Raw genomic sequence first — 19,091 nt, forward strand, 5'->3', positions numbered from 1 at the left:
GTAGAATAAACAGAGCTATGAACAATTAAAGTTTTTTACACAGTTACTAATTACAAACTTTTTTTGGAGTTCAGGTTAAGGAAAGACAGACAAGTTTAGAAAAGGAAACAATAGATGTTTAGAACAAGCCATATAATGTTGCTGCCCTCTCCAGTTTGCTGAATTGATTTAGAAATTGTTTGTGTCATGGTAGTTATGTGATCAATACTGAATTACAATGAGTAATTTTGTAAGCATTGTTACTTTCCAGATGTAGGCTCTTCTGCTAGCCATGAATGTTCTCTACTGTTATACTAAAAAAAAAATCAGTAATATTTTAAATGTGACAATAGTCTTACTCCTTTTAACAAAGATTTTAGAAGCATTAACCAAACATCCACTGTTACAAAGGTAGCGTCAGAAAAAGGAAGACATTTGGAGAACTAACAGATGAAGTTTTTAAACATTCATTAATGAAACAAGACACCCAGCACAGTGTAAACCAAGTGATCTGACACATACCTGGAAGTAAGACTAAATTTCCACTCCTTGTGCCTAGATTCTTCCTGAATGCAATATTGTATTACGTACTCATCTCTGAGCCTGTCACTGACTGAAAACATCAAGTTAATGAATTAGCCCAGAATTAGTCTTCTGGCCCCTCTCCCCCCAGGTGATTTTTGCTGTTTGGGGCTTTTAGATTGAGAGAGTCACTTGAAGACTGCTCTATGCACATACATGTTAATTATTAACTATATCTACAAGCAGGCTTTTTTCATACAATGTCTGAATGCAGTTTCATATTTGCTGTCAATAAAACAGGCTCTTTCAGTGCCTCCTTCCGAAGTCCAGAAGCTGCATGACGAATACTGTTTGCCTTCTTTATCTGACTTTCTGTATGAGGCATACTGCATTAAGTACACGTATTAGGAAGAAATTTATCTGAATTAGAAACGCTGTGGGAATCCAAAATATTTAGGATCTGTTGAAAAATCATCTGCCCTTTCTCACCCACAACTAACAAGTCAGAAAACTTGTAAGTAGATTCTGTTTCACAGGCCTGATGCCAGGGATTGCACTATTTAATTTTAGAGGGGCTTGCAAGGGGTTTAACTGTCTGCCAGATAAGAGAGCAGATAAGGAATTCCTGGTGACTTGAGTGCTTTACAGTGCAGAAGAAATACGACTCCAAAGAATCCTGCCAGGGCTGTTTGGTCTTGTCTTTTTCATCTCAGCTGCAGGACAGCAGTGATGCTGGAAAGCTGATACCTGTGGAATGCCAGCCTTAAGTGCAGTTCCTTTTGGTATGTTACAATTTCAAGAACATATTGATAGAACTGTAGTAACACGAGGTGTTCCGGCCTGGAAATGGAGCTGCTCTGCCTTCTGCTAAACTTGGGTGTTTCAGCTGAGAGATGATGTGAACACAGAGCTCTGCCGAATACACCATTTAAACGCCGCGCAGCTCTTCTCTGATAAAAAGGGCAGGGAGAAGCACATTGAGAGGCAGTGTGGAACACTGCACCATGGCGTTAAAGGCTCCCTCAGAGGTCTTCCCGTTAGAAAGGTTCAGATGGGCAGTGATTCCAAGTTCCAGACAAAACACTGATGTAAACGGAAAACACATCCAGGTTCTAGGCTGGGCGGCGGTGCACCTCGCCGGCGGCAGCGGCGGAGGGGCTCCGCTGGGCCCGCCCGCAGGTCGGTTCTGTGCCCCGGGGCCGTCCCAGGACCGCCTCGGGCAGAGCCGGAGACCAGACCCGGGGGGCACAGCCGGGGTCTCCTCCCGAGAAACGTGACAGGCAGGGAAAAGCCGGGGGGCGGGGCAGGCTGGCCGCGGTGACTCAGCGGCGCGGAGCACCGGGCTGCGACCGGTATTTCCTGTTCCCTCGCCGCCGCCGCGGGTGTCGGTGTGTGCGGGCGTGGGCCGGGGGCAGCCGGGCGAAGGTTCCCCGGCACTGGGTGGCGGCGGCCGCAGGTGGGGCCCCGCCCAAGGAGGGAGCGCGTTTCCCGCCCCGTCCGGCTGCCGCCGCTCCTCCCCTGCCGTGCCCTGCTCTCCTCATCCCTGCCCTCCCCTCCCCACCTGGGTGCGAGGCCGGCTGCCCCCGCCCGTGCCCCGCAGGAAATCGCCCGACTCGGCGGGAGCGCTCACAGCGGCCCCGGCCCCACACCCGGCCCCGCACGCGGACTCGGCGCCCCCGTCGCTGCCCGCTCCGGGGCGGCGGGGCAGGGCGGAGGGCAGGGTGAGCCGCAGTCCCAGCGCCGGGCCGCCTCTGGGACCTCTGCTCCCGCTGCCGGACGCCCTCCGCGAGCAGGCGAGTATCCCCGCGGGATATCCCCGCCCCGACCCCGTGCACCGCACCGCTCCCCTCCGCCCGAGCAGGTGCGGTGCCCCTCGGCACCCCTTGCCCCCGCCGCCGCTGCTTCCGCTCCCCTCCCCGGCGGCCGCGCTGCGGGCACGGGCTGCGCAGCTTCTCCCTCCCGCTCCTTTGTGTGCTTTTGGTTGTATCTCCCCCTCTCCTCAGCTCCTCGGGCGTGCTTTGCCGCCTTCGTCCGCGGGGGCTGAGGCGAGGGCTGCGCCCACCACCCCGAGGAGGCTCTCGTGGTCTGGCGCCGCTCTCGCCGCGCACCTGGGCGGCGCAAACAGCCGGGCTTGGGCCGGGGATCGGCTTTCCCCTAACGGGATTAAGCGGCTCTCGGTGACTTTTTCCGTGTTAAGTACTTTCTGGGAGAGTGCGATACTACGTGGAAAGTGGGAGAGATGTCACCGGCGAGTCGGGGTGTTTGTTTACCCGGGTTTTTCCCCGCGGGGGGGGGGCGGATCCCCCGGCCAGCGCACGCCCCCGCCGTCGGGGGCTTGGGCTGCCTTTGTTGCACAGAGAATTCCTGAAATCTTTAAGTTGGCACATCCCGAGTGGATTCCAGCCGTGCCTTGGGCTTTGGCTAACTGGGTCAGGGGAAGTTTCAAGTTAACAGGGAACTGTAAAACAAAGGAACAGGCAGTTCCAGGAGCCAAATGCTTGATTGCCCTGTTAAAGTGCCTTGGCATCGGCCGTGTTTACAGTGCTGGAGCCCAGGTACGTTAGATTTGCATCCTGGAGTGCCAAGGTCCATCTACTACTGGCATGCGCTTGCTTTAGTAGATAACTCTGCCCTTACTTCCCCCTACTTGGAACCTGTTTCCTCTGCATATTTTTTTCCATCGGGAGAAAGTACATGCTGTCTGAACATACTTGTGTAAAAGTCATATAACAAATCAGAAAACTTTGTTGCCTCCGATGTTCTTGGTAGTTATTTATTTAGACGGAATCTCTGAATTATCTGCTCCTTAGCTTCGATTTTTAAAGTGAGGTCATATCCCACAGCTAGGATGATACTCAAAAGCTCTTGGCCCCATAGTTATGCTCCAGCAGGGGCTGCGAAGGTCTGTTTTGTTTTGACCTTTGGATGTAATTATCAAGGTTGCATTGTTTGCAACAAAATTACTTACCTTTTCTTTTGTTCAGCAAAGTTTCAGTTTAAAGGTTTAGAGCTGTGATTCAGCTATAGTTCAGAGAAAATAATAGAGAAACCATCATGTACTGTGACTGATAAAATTGCTTCTTTCATTTATGAATCATTCATAGTCTAGGGGCCTACCTGTAAGCTCTTCCAAACAGTGATCTTTGTCAGGATCCGTGAGTCCTGACATGGCAAGAATCGAGTACTGGAAGGCATAGGAAGTTTGCTTGTGTGAATTAATACTCATTGATAGATTATTAGGCTGCTTGAAGAGACTTTTAAATGTTTTACATGTTGTAGGAATGTGTGTGCCAATTAGACATGGTCAGTAAGATTTATACTTAGTGTAACATTATTATGAGGGTTATGAAGGCTGTCATCAGGCTTCTGAGCAAGCTTTCTGCATGTATTTGACTTTTAGGTGAGTTTACTGTTATAACTGCTTCCAGACTATTTGTTACATGCAAACATCATCTTAAGCCCTAAACACTGTATTTAAGTAGTAGCAGTGACTCCTTTTCCCTTTGCAAAGGGATATCACTTGGACTGGAGAAACTGTCTAATTGTGTTCTGCTATTGCCCTGTATCACTGTCAGTAACTGCTGAGGTGCTCAGTGCCACTACACTGGGGTTTTGTGAGACTAAAACTGAGTATTAGGAATTATGCAGTGGGGTTAGGGTGCTTTTCATGAACTATAATCTCAACAGAGCTCTTCAGAATGAAGCATCAAAGTAATTAAGTGTCTGATACTTTTTTGATTGCTTAATCCCCCCTTTCCTGGTTCAGTGTCTTCTAAGGACAACCAGGAAATCTTTCTTAGTGATTAAAACAATGTTTAGGCAGTAGCATGGTTCACAAAATGGAATGTGTCACACCTTTTTAAAATCTAGATGCTTAAAAGCATCAGAAAGTTCCTGGATCATAGTAATCCTCAACTGGGGAATGGCCTAATATTTCAGGACTACTTCAAAGCTGCATTTAATTTAGAGCAAATACAGGTGATAGTGTTTGCGTGTGTGTTTTAGCAGTTACCAACCTGTCTATCAACAGAACTTCCTTGTAGAGTAGAGGAAGTCTCTTGTTACAAGACTGCTTTTAATTGTTGAAATAACAGTATATATGTGCTCGAGGACAGTGTAACTTTTGTCATGCCATGGCTGCATCAGTTTCATCCTATTGTAGTAATCCTGGAACCGGTCATTCTAATGAATGGGGAAACAAAGCACTGACATGTTTGAACAGCTACAAGCTGTTGAGGTTTGAGATTTTTAAGTCAGGTTTATTTTTAAACAGGTATGAAAATACTCATTGCTGGGAAAAAATTAATTCATTAAAGCTGATCCTTGATATCAGTTGCATAAAGCCTGTGGATCTTAATCTCAAATTTCTGTGAACTTTGGAAGGCTTTTAAAAAATGACACAATCTATTTATAAAACAAACATTTATGGCAATAAGTACATAGGGAATAATTTTGTCGTCTGATATATGGGTCTCGCCATATGAAGAATGTTTGCAAATGGTGTATTACCTGCAAAGACTGAAGCACCGACAGAGGTATGACTGGTTTTGCATGGCCATGCTGGTATACAAGCACCAGTGCATGTCATCTCTCAGAGTCAAAGGTTCTGTTTCAGTAGTCCTGTGACCAAGTGCTCCCAGTTCATTGGGAGTCCCCAGAGAAATTAAACTTGGGTTTAATTTCTACAGCTTTCTCTCCTAGATGCTTTTGTCAAAATAGAGCCTGGGGCTCTTTTCTCAATTATCTGAACCTATTCTCTTCCTCAGAGAGAGCAGCACTGTGTTGGATCCTTATGTCTTCTCCCTTTAAAAGTGTGCTGGTCCCCAGAGTCTTTGGAGCCTTCCATTGCTCTTTATGGTCTTTTACCAGTACTAGGGTTATCCTGGTCCCACTTCAGAAAATATTTTTTTTTCCCTGAGTATGTAAATTATGATTTAGAATCTGCTGCAGTTATGTGGGTTGTTTTTCTTTTTTTATTTGTTTGGGTTTTCCTTTGTTTGGTTTTGGTTTGGTTTAATTTTGATTTGTTGTTTGTTTGGATTTTTTACCAGGCAAAGCTGAGGGCTAAGGTTATTTTTTGCTTAAATATTACATAATTTAAATAGGTACTGACTGCAGTATAGTAATTAAACAGTTACATGCAGCAGCAAAGTACACTCAGGTCATTTAATAACTTAAACTATTAATGTTTGGGTTGGTTTTGAGTTGTTTTGTTACTGGGGTTTTCTTTTGTTTTGTTTTCTTTTAAAGCAGATGATTGCTTTTTGGAAGTGCATGTGGCTAGGGGATATTGTAATTTTCTGTTTCAAATGAGAATGCAGACTGTGTCAACTTTCTGTTCAGTGTAAGATGACCCTTGCAGTTGTGAATGTATTTAGGATGTTTATGATCCAAGCTTAGTAATAGCAGAGTGAGCTGTGGGAGCTCTGGTTTGATATCTGGTACAGCATCTGCTCTGGTGTGTATTCATCAGCTGCAGGCTTTGTTTTTAGGAAACATGAGCTACCCAAGTCTCCATGAATTTAGGTCAGCATTGTCATTGTGCATCTGAGTGTTGGAACCTCAGATAACCATAGTTGCTAATCTAGGAAGAAAATGAAACTCATTAGTTCTCTCTTTTCACATGAATAACATGAAAATGACAGACAAAAATACTGCACAGTAAAATGGTAGGGCAATAGGAAGTGTGCAAGGCAAAATATAAAGTCCTTTTGTTCTGATTTTTTCCAATGCCTGCTCCCTTTTCAAGCTTTTGTCTCTGCCTTTGTTTTATACCAGCAATCCAGAACTGCTATTGAGAAATTTCTTTTTATTTCTTAAAGGTATGCAATTATCTGGGGTGTGGTTTAGATACGTGGGAAGCGTCAGATTTAGGATGTCCAGATGGATGTGGGTATGTTTTCATTGAACTAGGCATGAGTTCAGATATTTTGGGCCACTGTGGCTCTTTCCTAAGACTTGCTCAATGACACCTCTCCCAAAAGCATTGTGTTGTCATAAGTCTCTTACACAAAACTATTTTTGAAACATCAGCATTATACTGGTAAACTGAGACTTACCTCAATAATGTGCAGCTTCATCAAAACCAAGGTTTACATTTTGGTTGAAGCTATTTGTTATTTGCTTTACCTCATTAGATTTTGGTTGTTTTTTTAGACATTAGAGAAAACCCATTAAATCTCCCCTGCATGTCATTCCTAACAACAAGGCTGTCTGTAGTCTGGCTTGCACTCTCTGTTGAACATCTGCTTCATCATCTAGCTCTGCTTTATAGCCAGAAGATTTGACTACTGGTGTCTCTAGCCTCCTTAGCACAACTTTGTATAAGCTGATTCTGAGAATCTCCAGGAACATATGGACTGTTCAGGAAACGGGTGATCTCTAAGGAGGGGCTAAAACCAACTGCAACCCATGATGCTGTGTAAAAGAAGTTTCCAGGTCCTTCTCTTTCCGTGAAAGTACTCCTGCCCCCCACACTCCCAGTCTGATCTTCAATGCTCCTTTACCTCAAGACTTTTTCAACAGATCAAGCTTTACATGTGCGCTGGTTGTATTTCAAGCTATTTCTTAGCTATGTGGCCCCAACAAAACACATGTATATGTTCTGGAAGTTTAAAAATTATCTGTCATAGTTATTCTTGTCACCTGAGCAACAGCATGTAGGAAGGGACCCTTGTTTCTTTGCTCTCTTCGTAAGAGAATCCTTTGATCTGTAGCCTTCCACAGATTTTTGTTGAGAGACGAGAAAGAACAGGATTTTGTTACTTTCCCAAGATGGAAAGTAATTTGTGGCTGTGTTGGGCAATGGTTGTCTCTTTTGTGGTTGGGTCTGAAGAGACTGAAGATGTGATCATGCTTCTGTCATCAGTTTACGTGATGTTCTACATCTAATTAAGGGAGTATGACTGTTTTCATTCTGTTAAGGATTAGAACAAAAGGAAGCTTTTGCTTTGATCTCATAAATGTTTCTTTAGTGGAGAAAAAAGCTCTGTCATTCTTTCCCCATTCCCAGAAATATGCTGTAGTTTCCAAGCCATCACTTGTGTGTTCCCAGTTAGGAAAACTATTTTCCTTCAAAAAAAATTTGGTTTCTGTTCTTCCTGGAAAAATACAAAGACAGAAAAGGGGGGAGTGGATGATAACTCCCCAGCAGGAAACAATGTGGGAAGGTATGTTTTAGACCTTTTGTTTGCTCTGCAAAAGCCATCCTTCAGTAACAATGCATGTACTAGCAGCTTTGAATTTCTGTTTCCAAATAAAGTTGAAGGAAGTTGATAAACTGTGAGTCAGTCTTACTCCCTCTAGATACCTGGAGATTTCACGCACCATTTAACCGAAAGCAGTACTTGGGAGTAACTTGTGCTTGTTACGTGTGCTTGGCTTCTCTGTGTACAAGACTAGTCATGGGGCTCCTTTTCTAGTTGGAATTAATTGCCTTTGCCCAAAGAGACAAAAGATGGACCAGAACTGCACTAGAAGCTTTTTAGACTTTGCATAAGACTGGCTTTGAAAAGTACTTTGGGGAAGTTTTTGTAAGAACTGTTTCTTAGATCTATAAGAGGAAAGTTAAGGGAAGAGGACGGATAGAAAAAAGTACCAAAACTTCATAGGAGAAAGTTCCTAACAACCAGCTTTGAGGGAAGATTGGATTTTATCAACACATTTCTGCTTTTAAGTAAAATAGAATATTGTCATGGAGTGCTACAGTCCAAAGGTTCGTAAAAACTAGAATTGTTAAAAACTGCTCACTTCTTGTCTTGTCTTTTCCTTGTCAGTACTGCCTTTATGTTAGAGCTGCCAGAGCTATCAGAAGTCAGGATGCATGCAGGCTTAATGACTTTTACTGTGCTTGCAGGCTTCTAGTAGTATTCTGCTTTCCTAAGCTTCTTAATCCTTTGCATACAGATGTTTAAAGTTGTAGTTAAGTGATTTTTTTTTTGACCTGGAGAAGTAATTTTTTTCTTAATTTAATTCATGTGGTTTTAATGTATTATTTCTCTTAACACATCAAAAATTTCAGACTACATACTTCTTATCAGCATGCAACTAGGTAGGTGAAAACTAATTTTTTAATTCTGACAGTTTTAGTGGTACTCCCTGAATCTAAAAGATGCTTGATTTTATTTTGCTCTTCTGAGATCAGACCCATAGATTACTATTTAGTAGTAACTTGAGAGAGTTCAGTGTGTGCATGTGTGAATATAACCTCCAAGTGTGAGTGAATATTAAACACCATATATGGGTAATGCAGGATTTTAAGTAACGTAGGATCTGGAAATAGTTACACAAATCTTGTTGCTAAGAGCTGAATATTTTACAGTAAAGGAATGAAAATTAGCAGTTTTCATCTTGGCTTCTAAATAAGTGGCATGTGATATGAAGTCACCCCAACAGAAATACAGACATGGCTAATAATACTGGCATAACTAAAATGCACAGTTTACAGATGGAGTTGTGGCTCAAGGCTTCAGTCTTCCTGTGACATCTGCTCTTTCTACATTTTATCTCTATTACTGCTTAAGTGCATAATATATGTATATGTAAGTATATATATAAGCATTCATTTCTTACTATCTAAGAAGCATTACAACAACATTTCCTTAGTTTTGCAATCAAGTACATCCCTGAACATTGCAATTTGACAGTACTATAGCATTTCCGATATGTCACTGATACTGCTTTCAACATGTACATCTGTCTCCACCTTTGTAGTTCATACCTGAGGTCTTTGGCACACACAGGTACTTACCTCATTGCTAGAACAATCTTGGCATGGGAAGTGGCTTCTGGCATCATAATGTCCGTCTCTAGCTTTCTTAATTCTGCACAAGCCACGTAAGGAAGGGTTTCTCCATGCCTTTCCTGCGTATATGAGATAAATCCATGACACTTCCAATGTACAGAGCTTTTTTGTTGAGAAAAGTTAAGGCAAAAGCTATTTTCATCTGTCACTGTCTCAAATGGTCTCCAGTTTTCTGTGCAGATCTCCTTTATTCCCTAGATGGATTTGACAGAGAAGTTACCTAGTGCTCCATTAGCAGTTGAAAGATTATAGACAGCAGAGATTTAGCAAAGGATTAGTCAATTGGAGAGTGTGCATTATCCGACCAGGCTTAGAACTGTGATTGTCTCTTCAATCATTTTCATTAGTGTCTTATTCAAAGATCGAATTACGTAACAATGACGTTTTGCAGAATCTGGTACGAGTTTTTCTTTGGTTTCTCTCTCTCCCTTGCGAACTGTCCTGGGAGAAGGGGGAAAGCATTATGTTTATGCTTCAAACTTGCAGCATGTTTTAAAAAGCAGCAATTCAGATAGGTGAAGAGACATGACTTCAGTTGCAGCGTCTCCATTCGGATGATAACTTAGCGTGGTGGAACCCATGAGAAAGGCAGGATGCGGTACAAGAAATACATAACTATTTTAGAAGCAGCAATAGGTATTACTCCCCTTAACAAGAGGGAACTACTTCCTGAAGGTAGACATGCAAATCTGTGGCAACATCCAGGGTAAGTGTTAAAGAGCAATCAGTGGGTAACGATGGGAAAAACTCCTCATCTTGAATCACGCATTTTTAAAACTTATAATCAGAAAGAGAAGAGTTATTCATAAAACAGGTAATCTTTTTTTGTAACTTCCAAGTTCTATACCTTCAGCAGTTGTGGTTAAAGTTAAAGATTTCATTAGAGATTTCTGTGTACTACCAGTCCTTAGCTAGTAGAATAAGTAGGAGAAGGTGCTATTTCTAAACTGGGAGTTTGCTGAAGAATAGAAAGTTTAAACATGTGTATACTCATTAGAACAAAAATGAAATGGTTATTTTGTATTTATTACTTGCACTTTATATCATGTGTGTATGTGTGTGTTCCCCCATTTAAAAATATGCGTTTTAATTTTTGTCCATCAGAGAACATGCGGGAAGAACAACATTTTCTTCTCTAAAATGGGAGAAGAAAAACACTTTTTTCTGTGTGTGCAGCTTCTTTGCTAAGAAGCAGGAGTTCATCATGCTTAGGAATACTGTTTCTCTACAAGACAGTTTTTCTGATTTTGTTAAAAACAATCTGGAGGGCTTTCTTGTACCACACAACTTGAGTACTAGGCTTTGCAAAAATCTTTCTGTTCATAACTGTTTCTGCCAAAAACTTACATTGTGTGGAAAATGGGATTGTCATTCTCTCCCACCTACCCCTGTATGAGTAGCATGTCATGGACATGGAATGTGTGGTGGATGGAAGGGTGTCTTCACAGTCTTTATAATCTGTTTTATTTTTATAATACAATAGAATGCTGTCACCTTGTTTCAGACATGGAAGAGGAGTAAAAAATGTGAGAACCTTTTGTTCAAGACTATGTAGTATATTTCTACTGGTTTGGAATAGTTCTGTGTAAGCAAGACTTTAAAATAAAACTTGGGTGTATAACTGTGACTGGCTGTAACTGAATTCAAATTTATCCTGTAATTTTTCCACAAAAGTGCTTTCTTTAATGGTGGTAGCAATAGTAAAAACAACTAAACTGCTGTATACCACATGATTTTTGTAGGTTTTTTTCAGATCTATCACCAAAATCACAAAAACTAGTCTAGAAAATATATTGATGCAAATGGTTTTCTGCCTTTTATCACTACAAGTATATTTCAAGTTGGTCCCAAATTTCAGGAGTAGTGTTAATGAGGGCTTTTTGTTAAACATCTACCCATTTAAAGGGGTTCTCAGTACAGTGTATTTGGACACAGGACAGTGGAGTGTCCTAGACTGTGACTTCCTTTGATTGTTCTGTGTCAGTCTCTTTGAATTTTGCAGCCACTTTTTATATCTTAATAAAATAGTACATGTTTGCTCATGATATTTTGAGAAGCTGCTTTGAAAAGTAATGATACATTCTTGAAGAATTTCTCATAGTTTTGAAGAAGGTTGTTTTGTCCAGAGTAACAGATTGAACCAAGCCCTCTAAAAATGAAACTTGTTCACTCTAACGTCCATTATTTTTTATTATGTAATTGTGACTGCTTGGCTTTGATCTACTACTGAGTGTTAGTCAGTATCAAAGTACAAAATACACTACCCTGTTAAAATTTGTTTTTATTTCCAGCATTCTTAATCAGACATCTCCCTACTTTCAGGGAGAGGTTTAGTTAATGTGATTGTTGTACACACTTGGAATTTCAGGCTGGTTAAGATGTATTTGGATTATGTTTGGATTTGCCATTCCAACAGTTTCAGAAAAGCTGTTGTCATTGAACTGTAATAGGGGGGATCCCTTTTATGTTTTCATTAAGACTTTCAGGGAACTAAAATTTGGTAACCAGCAATTGTGGCAAAGTAAACCAAGTTGATGAAAAAAAGTGTTGTTCTTCTGTAGTTCCAGGCTGCTTATTTTATACAACTGGAATAAGCAAATTAATAACTCACTTTGCTATTATCAGCTTATCACTCAGCTTTTAGAGGTACTCTGTCACATTCATATAAAAAAAGATGCTTTAAAATTGTGTGTGTGTATATGTTTATAGGAAAAAAATGTAACATAATGAAACACTTTCCAAAACCTATTAATGAATATAGAGTTATATAGAATCCTTATCTGTCAACTCCTCACTGCACAAATTCAGGTGCACAATTAAACATTCTCTTTATTTTTCTTAATCTTATTTTAAAATGAAAAAAAGCATTACAGTGTGATGCTAGCTCCAGAGCCATTGCTTGAAAGTTGTAAAAATTCTGCTTAAAAACTCAGACTAAGGTGGAAAAGAAAACAGGAAAGGCAAATACATTATTTTGCTAAGATATCTTTGATATTAAAATGTAAATTAATGTTACAAAGGTAAGTTTGATTTTTATAACTTTTGGCATCTTCACATAGACAGAAAATTATGACAGCATTGATAGTTGGCTTAGCTTGCTTGTGTGACTTTTCTGCAGGCTCCAGAATAGTATTTTGTGCAGAGCCTGGAACAATAAAGCTGATGTCTGTTCATAATGCACAGCATAGCCCATGTTGCTCTTTGGTCATCACATAAACTCATATTAATCATCTTTTTGTTCTGTGATTTCTGAAATCATGCCTTGATTTAAAACAGTAGTTTACTTTTAGAAAGATGCTTTTATGCTGGAAGAGTAAGGAGAGCAGGGAAAATCACCTTGTACTTTTGCAGAGTGATGTCTGGCAGGTGCTTTCATTGTTGCAGTTTTTAAAAAGTTAACCTGAGACCAAATGTATTCTTAAAAATATCTTAGAAGTGTTAAGTTTGCTTTTTTGAACCTGTGACCTCCTTACATTTGTGCTAAAGGTGGATGCCACACACAAGACACATCAACACTTGGTGTGGACTTGGAGGCAGTTGGAGAAGTTCTGAAGAATTCTTTCAGTGTCTTTCTTATGGCTCTCCTGCTATCTAGAAATGGCTAGTGGAATATTAACCAGAATGAAAAAAATATCTGTACATTAAAGGGGGGAAAAAAAAACCAAAACAACCAAACAAACCCAAACCTGTTAAAACTATGACTAATATACTTTCCTAGGGAAGCTTGGTTATATCCTTCTTAGAAGATGGAACACTTTGGAAAAATGTTCTTGGAGAGAGAGGAATGAAAATTGTCAAGTTGTTGGTTGGTTTTCTTAAAAAAAAAAACAAAACCATCAACAAACTCTAACCACTGGCTTCTATTTCTATTCCTGTCAAAAGTTCCTCCTTCATCTTAGCTAAACCATTCATTTTCTGTTTTCCTACACAGAATAATCAAGGACTAGGACAAGGGGTCAAGGAGAAGAAGAGTGGATCCCTGTGATAGGGGTGCTGAATGGAAGCTAACATGCTATTTGTGCTCAAGAGGGGTAGCTAAAACCTGTTGATCAAGGGAAGGAGGATAGAAAATGACACTGGGAATTGTTTCTTTCCTATCATTTTGCAACTGAAGTTGTTACCAACTGGTGTCACTGGAGAGCATGTAGCCCATCGTTACTGAGGTTTTGCTCCAGATACAATGTACTTTGTACAGTCTTGTGCAAGCTAAGCAATCAGACTAAACCTAAATTGAAACAAAAAGCCAGATGGCTTGTGGAGAGGACCTGTGCAATACAGTGACTGTCTGTACCCTATTAGGTTGGGTTGCTTTGCGCACAGGCTGGCATGGATGCCTGCTGAGGGACAGTCCGAATTGGAGTTTTTAGTCTTGCTGCAAGTGTAACTATTGCTGAGTTTTCCAAGCACTGTTTCTACTTGAATGCCAGGGAAGCTAAAGCATATCAAACTAATCAGAGAAGTATATTTTATATCCTCTTTGTGTCTAGGACTTCAGTGTTCCAGGTTTCATAGTCATGCTTATGTGGCTGTGACTTAAATGAAACTTTGTTTTTCAGGGAGGAAACTACTGCACTGCCATCTCCTTGTGCGTGGGACTGGGAGCACAACTGTACATCAAGCCCAAAGCATCACACAGCAAGTAGACAGAGACACTCAAAACCCATCATTCCTCCCAAGGTACTAGTCTAGTTGCATCAGTTAAGAGTTGGCCGTTAGTTTAAAATTATGTATTCTTGTCATATGCTAGCTAAAATGTATATTCTTTTAGCTATGTTTTCACAAGGTTTTAAGAAACTATACTTACTGGAGTAATACAATGAAGTCAGAACTAGTTATTTTGGATTCCCAAAGCAATTTAAAATGATTACATGCACATTCTCTTGATGATGTACAACAGGCCTTCAGAAGAAGAGAGGCTTCTGCAATGAACTCTATTCTGTTAAAGTTATGCAAATAGTAATGTACAGGCCTGTACTAGTTCAATTCTTAGTTAAACATTGGTAAAGAATTGATTTAATCTATGAAGATTCAGCAAATATAAATATTTTGCATGGACTTGGGGATAAATTACTTTAAGCACGGAGGGTAATATTAATGGAGATTGCTCAGTGACTCAGTCCTGGGAAACAGAATAGCCACACACAGGGAGAGTTGTTTTGCTTGCATATTTTCTTATAGTACATCATTAAGGTAAATATAATCCTTTTGGCGTATTAACCTTGCTTTTGTAACCTTTTTTCAAGTGCTTCTAAAAGGAGTATAAAAAGCATTCTTAGCATTATGTGTCAATCGAACATGCTTGGCTTGTTTTTGTAAGTCATTAACAGATTACAATTTTAAGAGGAAAAAGTTGTTATGCCAATGTGTTCCAAAACTGTAATTGACTTATCTTTCAGTTTTGAGATGAATAGCTATTGCTGCTTTAGTTATTTACTTGGAAATGTGGATATTAGTTGTCCTGTCTTTTTCTAAGATGTGACATACTTAACCAAAGCTACTCATCTGTTCAGCTACTCTGGGAGTGAGGAAAATATATCAGCGACACATAGCTAGGCAGGAATGTCTCAACTGAGGTCTCCAGCAGACTCTAATATGTTCCTTAAAATAAAAACTTTCAAGGATATGGTATGGAAACATTACACCAGGGAACATGGATAGTTGCAAGTTCATCTCTTAGCAAAAGAAACTCCAGAACCATGTATCCACAAGATCAAGATGCCTTAAAACATGCATCCAGCCATCTTGTCTGTGAACTCCTAGGAGTTGTAGAACTGGCAAGTGAATGCCTGGGATGGCCGTGTCCATGTGCTTTCTCTATGATGATTGCTCTCACTGTTTCCCTTGGACTCTTGCCAGCTCACTTCAATCATTCCTGAAAAACAGTACCCAGAAGTGGGCATGGTACCCTAGCTGGGACCTTGCTGTTACTGAACAGGGAAGCAGAACTGCTTTGTTTCTTAATAAGCTCATCAGCAGGACGCTTGCCAGTAAAAATAGGACGGGGAGGGGCAGATCTTTGAAGCATAGTTTTAGTGCTCTAGAGATCTAACTTGGCTGAAGAACTGCTGTTTGGAACTTTGTTTTTTAAATTAACCCCTGTATCAGAAAAAGTAACACATTTTTGCATGTTTTGCATCTTGTGCATTCCGTTTATTCATTTGCTTGTTTTCAATAAGCATAATGATCTCCATGAGAATGGGATCTTTGCTTTCTTCATTGTTTTGTCTTAATTAATTTAAGCTATCACAGTTGATTACCGTTGTAAAGTTTTTGATGTTGTAGGGTTTGACTTCTAGTGAGGAAAGGCAGATAAATTGCTAAAAGCGGGGGATTGTTTCACAGCCTTGTCAGGAGCAGTCAAGAAACATAGAGAAGAAGGAAATGAGATGTAAGCAAAATCAGTGTTCAAACAGAATGTGCTCAATGTGCCTGCTGTTAAAAATGAACAAGCTGGGGCTAGGGAAGAGATTTCCTTTCAAGTGTTGATACACACTTTTTTTATGGTGTTTGAGAAGAAAAACAGTACACATTTGTGTGGTTTGGATCTGTTTAAACTACACTGTTATTTCATTCTTTAGAATAACAGTACTAGCTTTTGTAGCTTCTTAAACTGATAGAGGTCGAAGTGCTTATGCCAAAGAAAGTTGCTTTAAATTGCACAGTCTGTAGAAGAAGGGAGTGGTGGGTATTTAGGTAAAGCCACTGTTAAGTCCCTGTTCTACTCCTTAGCAGTGGGTCAAACTATTTCATTTGCTTGCTGTACCAGTGTAATTTTCAAGGCACTCCAGTGTAGTTTAAAACATTGCACAGATGAAAATGTGCTTAGAGCAAGCAGACTGTATTTCTTATTCTCACAGCTGTAATTTTTATTAACTGTTATCAGACACTTCTGCATATTTCCATGCTGCTTTATCTACACCATGAAATCTACTATATATCTGTATTTTCCAGTTGGCATATTCTTTGCAAATAAAGTAGCAATAAGCAAAACAAGTAGTCTTCTGGGTTTTAGCAGAATAAATTTGTAATGTGTGGGATCTAGTAGAACTGTGACTAATACTTCAAACCTGTTGAGGAAAAATATACTATATTACTGTATTTCGTACTGTTTGTATCTCTAGTGTTGTTCCTAGTTGTTCAGCATTTAACAGTGTTTCAAATTTTATGAGCTTGAAATTGAGTTTATGATTGACTTGGAACAGTGCTGCTTCTTGCTCTAAATCATTATCTACATGTTTTAAATTTTGTTGATCTGGAGTGTGTAGGTAAATCTGTATGTCTAGGTTTAAAAAATATCTGTTATCTAGAGAAATGTCTAGGTTTAAAAAATATCTGTTATCTAGAGAACATCAAAATAGGTGGCCCAGTGAGTGACAAAAGATTTTCTACTGTTGGTTACCCCATCAAAGATCTGTATGAAGTGTGAGATGCTGTTTATGTTGGACTCTGTGTTTCTTCCAGGGACATCTGTCTTTTCTAAAATAACAGCCTTAGAATTGCTGCTTTGAAACCTGGAAAGTGTGTATAGCTGTTCATCCTTACACGAGACCAGAGATGGCCAACAGACCAGATCCTGCAGTTGCATACCAAAATCTTTACGTTTCATAATCACAAGCTGTACTTTGGAAGTGGAGACAAGGGGCAGGAAAATGATTGCATCATGCTGCATTACACTGGCACTTGAGTCATGCAGCAACCTCACAATGACACGCTAATACAGGTGGAAGGAGACCTCAAGTGGTTTCTAGTGCAATCTTGTGCCCAAAACAGGGTCAGCTGTGAGATCAGAACAAGTTGCATGGAGCTTTACCCAGCTGGGGTTTGAAAACCTCCAAGAACACAGACTGTAGAACTTCTCTGCAGTGGGTCCATGATTTGTCTGTCCTCATGAGGAAAATTTTTTCTCCTTATATACATCTGAACCTGTTTTGTTTGAACTTTTGCCCATTGTCTCCTATCTACTTTGCACCACTGAAGAGAACCTGGCTGCATCTCTTCAATCTCCTCCCATCAGCACCAGCAGGCTGCTGTTGAATGTCCTGAAGCCATCCTTCCTCCAGGCTAAACAAACCCAGCTTCCACACTTCCTCTTGCAGGGTTAGTGCTTCAGCCCCCACCATCTTGGTGACCCTCTGTTGGACTTACTTCTACACATGGTAGCAAGTGCTAAGATAGTATTCATGGCATTTCCTCTCCAGTCCGCCCAAGACAGAGATTAAGATTACTGTGCCATACATGTGACAACGCCAGTGTAGAGCTATGTGTTTGAACCATATGTAGCTCCTGAGCAGTTTGAGAGTCAGAGGTCAGCTACCTACACATCCTCTAATCCTGAAGGTTGAATCTGTTAGGGCCCAGCTTACTATATAAAGAAGCGGACGTAATTGGATTTATGAATCATTTAAGTAGGACTGGGCTGACTGATTTGTGTGATTTTGCAGGCTGATGACAAATGGCAGTCTAAAGAGATTGCCGGGAAGGGGGAAACGCTGTTTGGCAACATGGTATTTTTAGAAACTTCTACAGTGCCTCTCATCACAGGATCATGAACACTTGCTTAAAAACAAAAGCAAAACTGATACCTCTGTTCAGACAGTTCAACAACTGGACTACCAGCCTATATTCCCAGTATCTCCTGCTGAAATCAGTTCCCAGCTGTTAAGGGGGTTGCCTGTGTTTGCCATGCTGTCCAGCAGCACTACCAAGTTTTGAACTTTAACATTTAAAGAACAGAAGAATAATTGATTGTCAGAGGGGCAGGTTAAAAGGCTTGATGGTGGAGAGGAAGCGGAGAGAACCTCAATCACAACATGGTAAGAAATCTTGGTGGCTGCAGGCAAGTTGCTGAATAGCCTTACTTGGTTGGCAGGAGTAACTGTGAGAGGCAACTGCTTGTTTTAAATTTGCATTCTGTAGCATAGTGTTAAATGGGTGTTCCCTCTGTGGATGCTGGAAGGAGCACAACTGCTTCATTCACAGTAGCATTAGATAATTTATGGAATATGTCCTAGGTTTTGCATGACTCAGGCTACAGCAAGTGATCTCTCTAAATTAGCGCTACATGGACCATGGATTCAATCTGATTGTAGGCAAACAATGTCTGCCTTGATTAGTTAAACTGAAAATCTCAACGGAAAATGTGTTCACTGCAAGTTATTTGCATGTTTTTCTTAAAGTTAATACAAATTAATCTTTCCATTAATTTTAAAATTTCTGCATGCCTACATAACATTTCATGAAATCCTCTGCACATGATACTGCTTTGTACAGTTATTGCACGTGCAGAATAGCTGGTCCTAAACACTGCAGAGGACAGAGCTGCACATCTATAGCCCAGCTCATGCAATTTTGCCATGGTGCTTGTACCCAGCCTTTGCTCTTCATGATGCAGTATCCCTTCCAGAACTGACTACAACTGAACCTTCACTTCCCATTTCAAAAGGAGACTAAAGAGTGAAACATGCATGCAGCAATGCCTCCAAACACTCAAAGTGCTGCATAGATAGATCAGACCATTTGTCTGGAGCTCCTGCCCCTCTTCTGACCTGCTGTCCCAGAAGAATTTTGGCTAGGTATTCTGTATCCACATTTAGGGGTCTTGTGGTGTTTAAGAAAAGCTGAGACAGGAGAGGTTATATCTAATTATATATTTAATAATGTGCTTCTTTGAGCTGCAGTTTAGGGGTTTGGTTTTGTTTTCCTTTGGATTACATGGGAAGAGAATGGAGATGCTGTCCTCCCGTGGAGTAGCTGCTTGGTGAATTGGGTGCTTTGAGCACCTGTTCTC

General features: G+C 40.7%; 1 protein-coding gene across 1 annotated transcript in view; it reads left to right on the plus strand.

The window, feature by feature from the left end:
• The first annotated feature begins 13,872 nt into the window (after positions 1 to 13,872).
• The window catches only part of TJP2 (tight junction protein 2), a 55,046-nt gene continuing 49,827 nt past the window's right edge, over positions 13,873 to 19,091 (plus strand). Inside the window, exon 1 of the mRNA XM_051801368.1 lies at positions 13,873 to 13,981. The gene's annotated coding sequence lies outside the window, so the exon portion shown is untranslated. The remainder of the gene's footprint in view (positions 13,982 to 19,091) is intronic.

This window comes from Manacus candei, unplaced genomic scaffold (genome assembly GCF_025592945.1).
Source record: "Manacus candei isolate 608988 ecotype Guabito, Panama unplaced genomic scaffold, ASM2559294v1 h1tg000051l, whole genome shotgun sequence".
Classification (NCBI taxonomy): Eukaryota; Metazoa; Chordata; class Aves; order Passeriformes; family Pipridae; genus Manacus; species Manacus candei.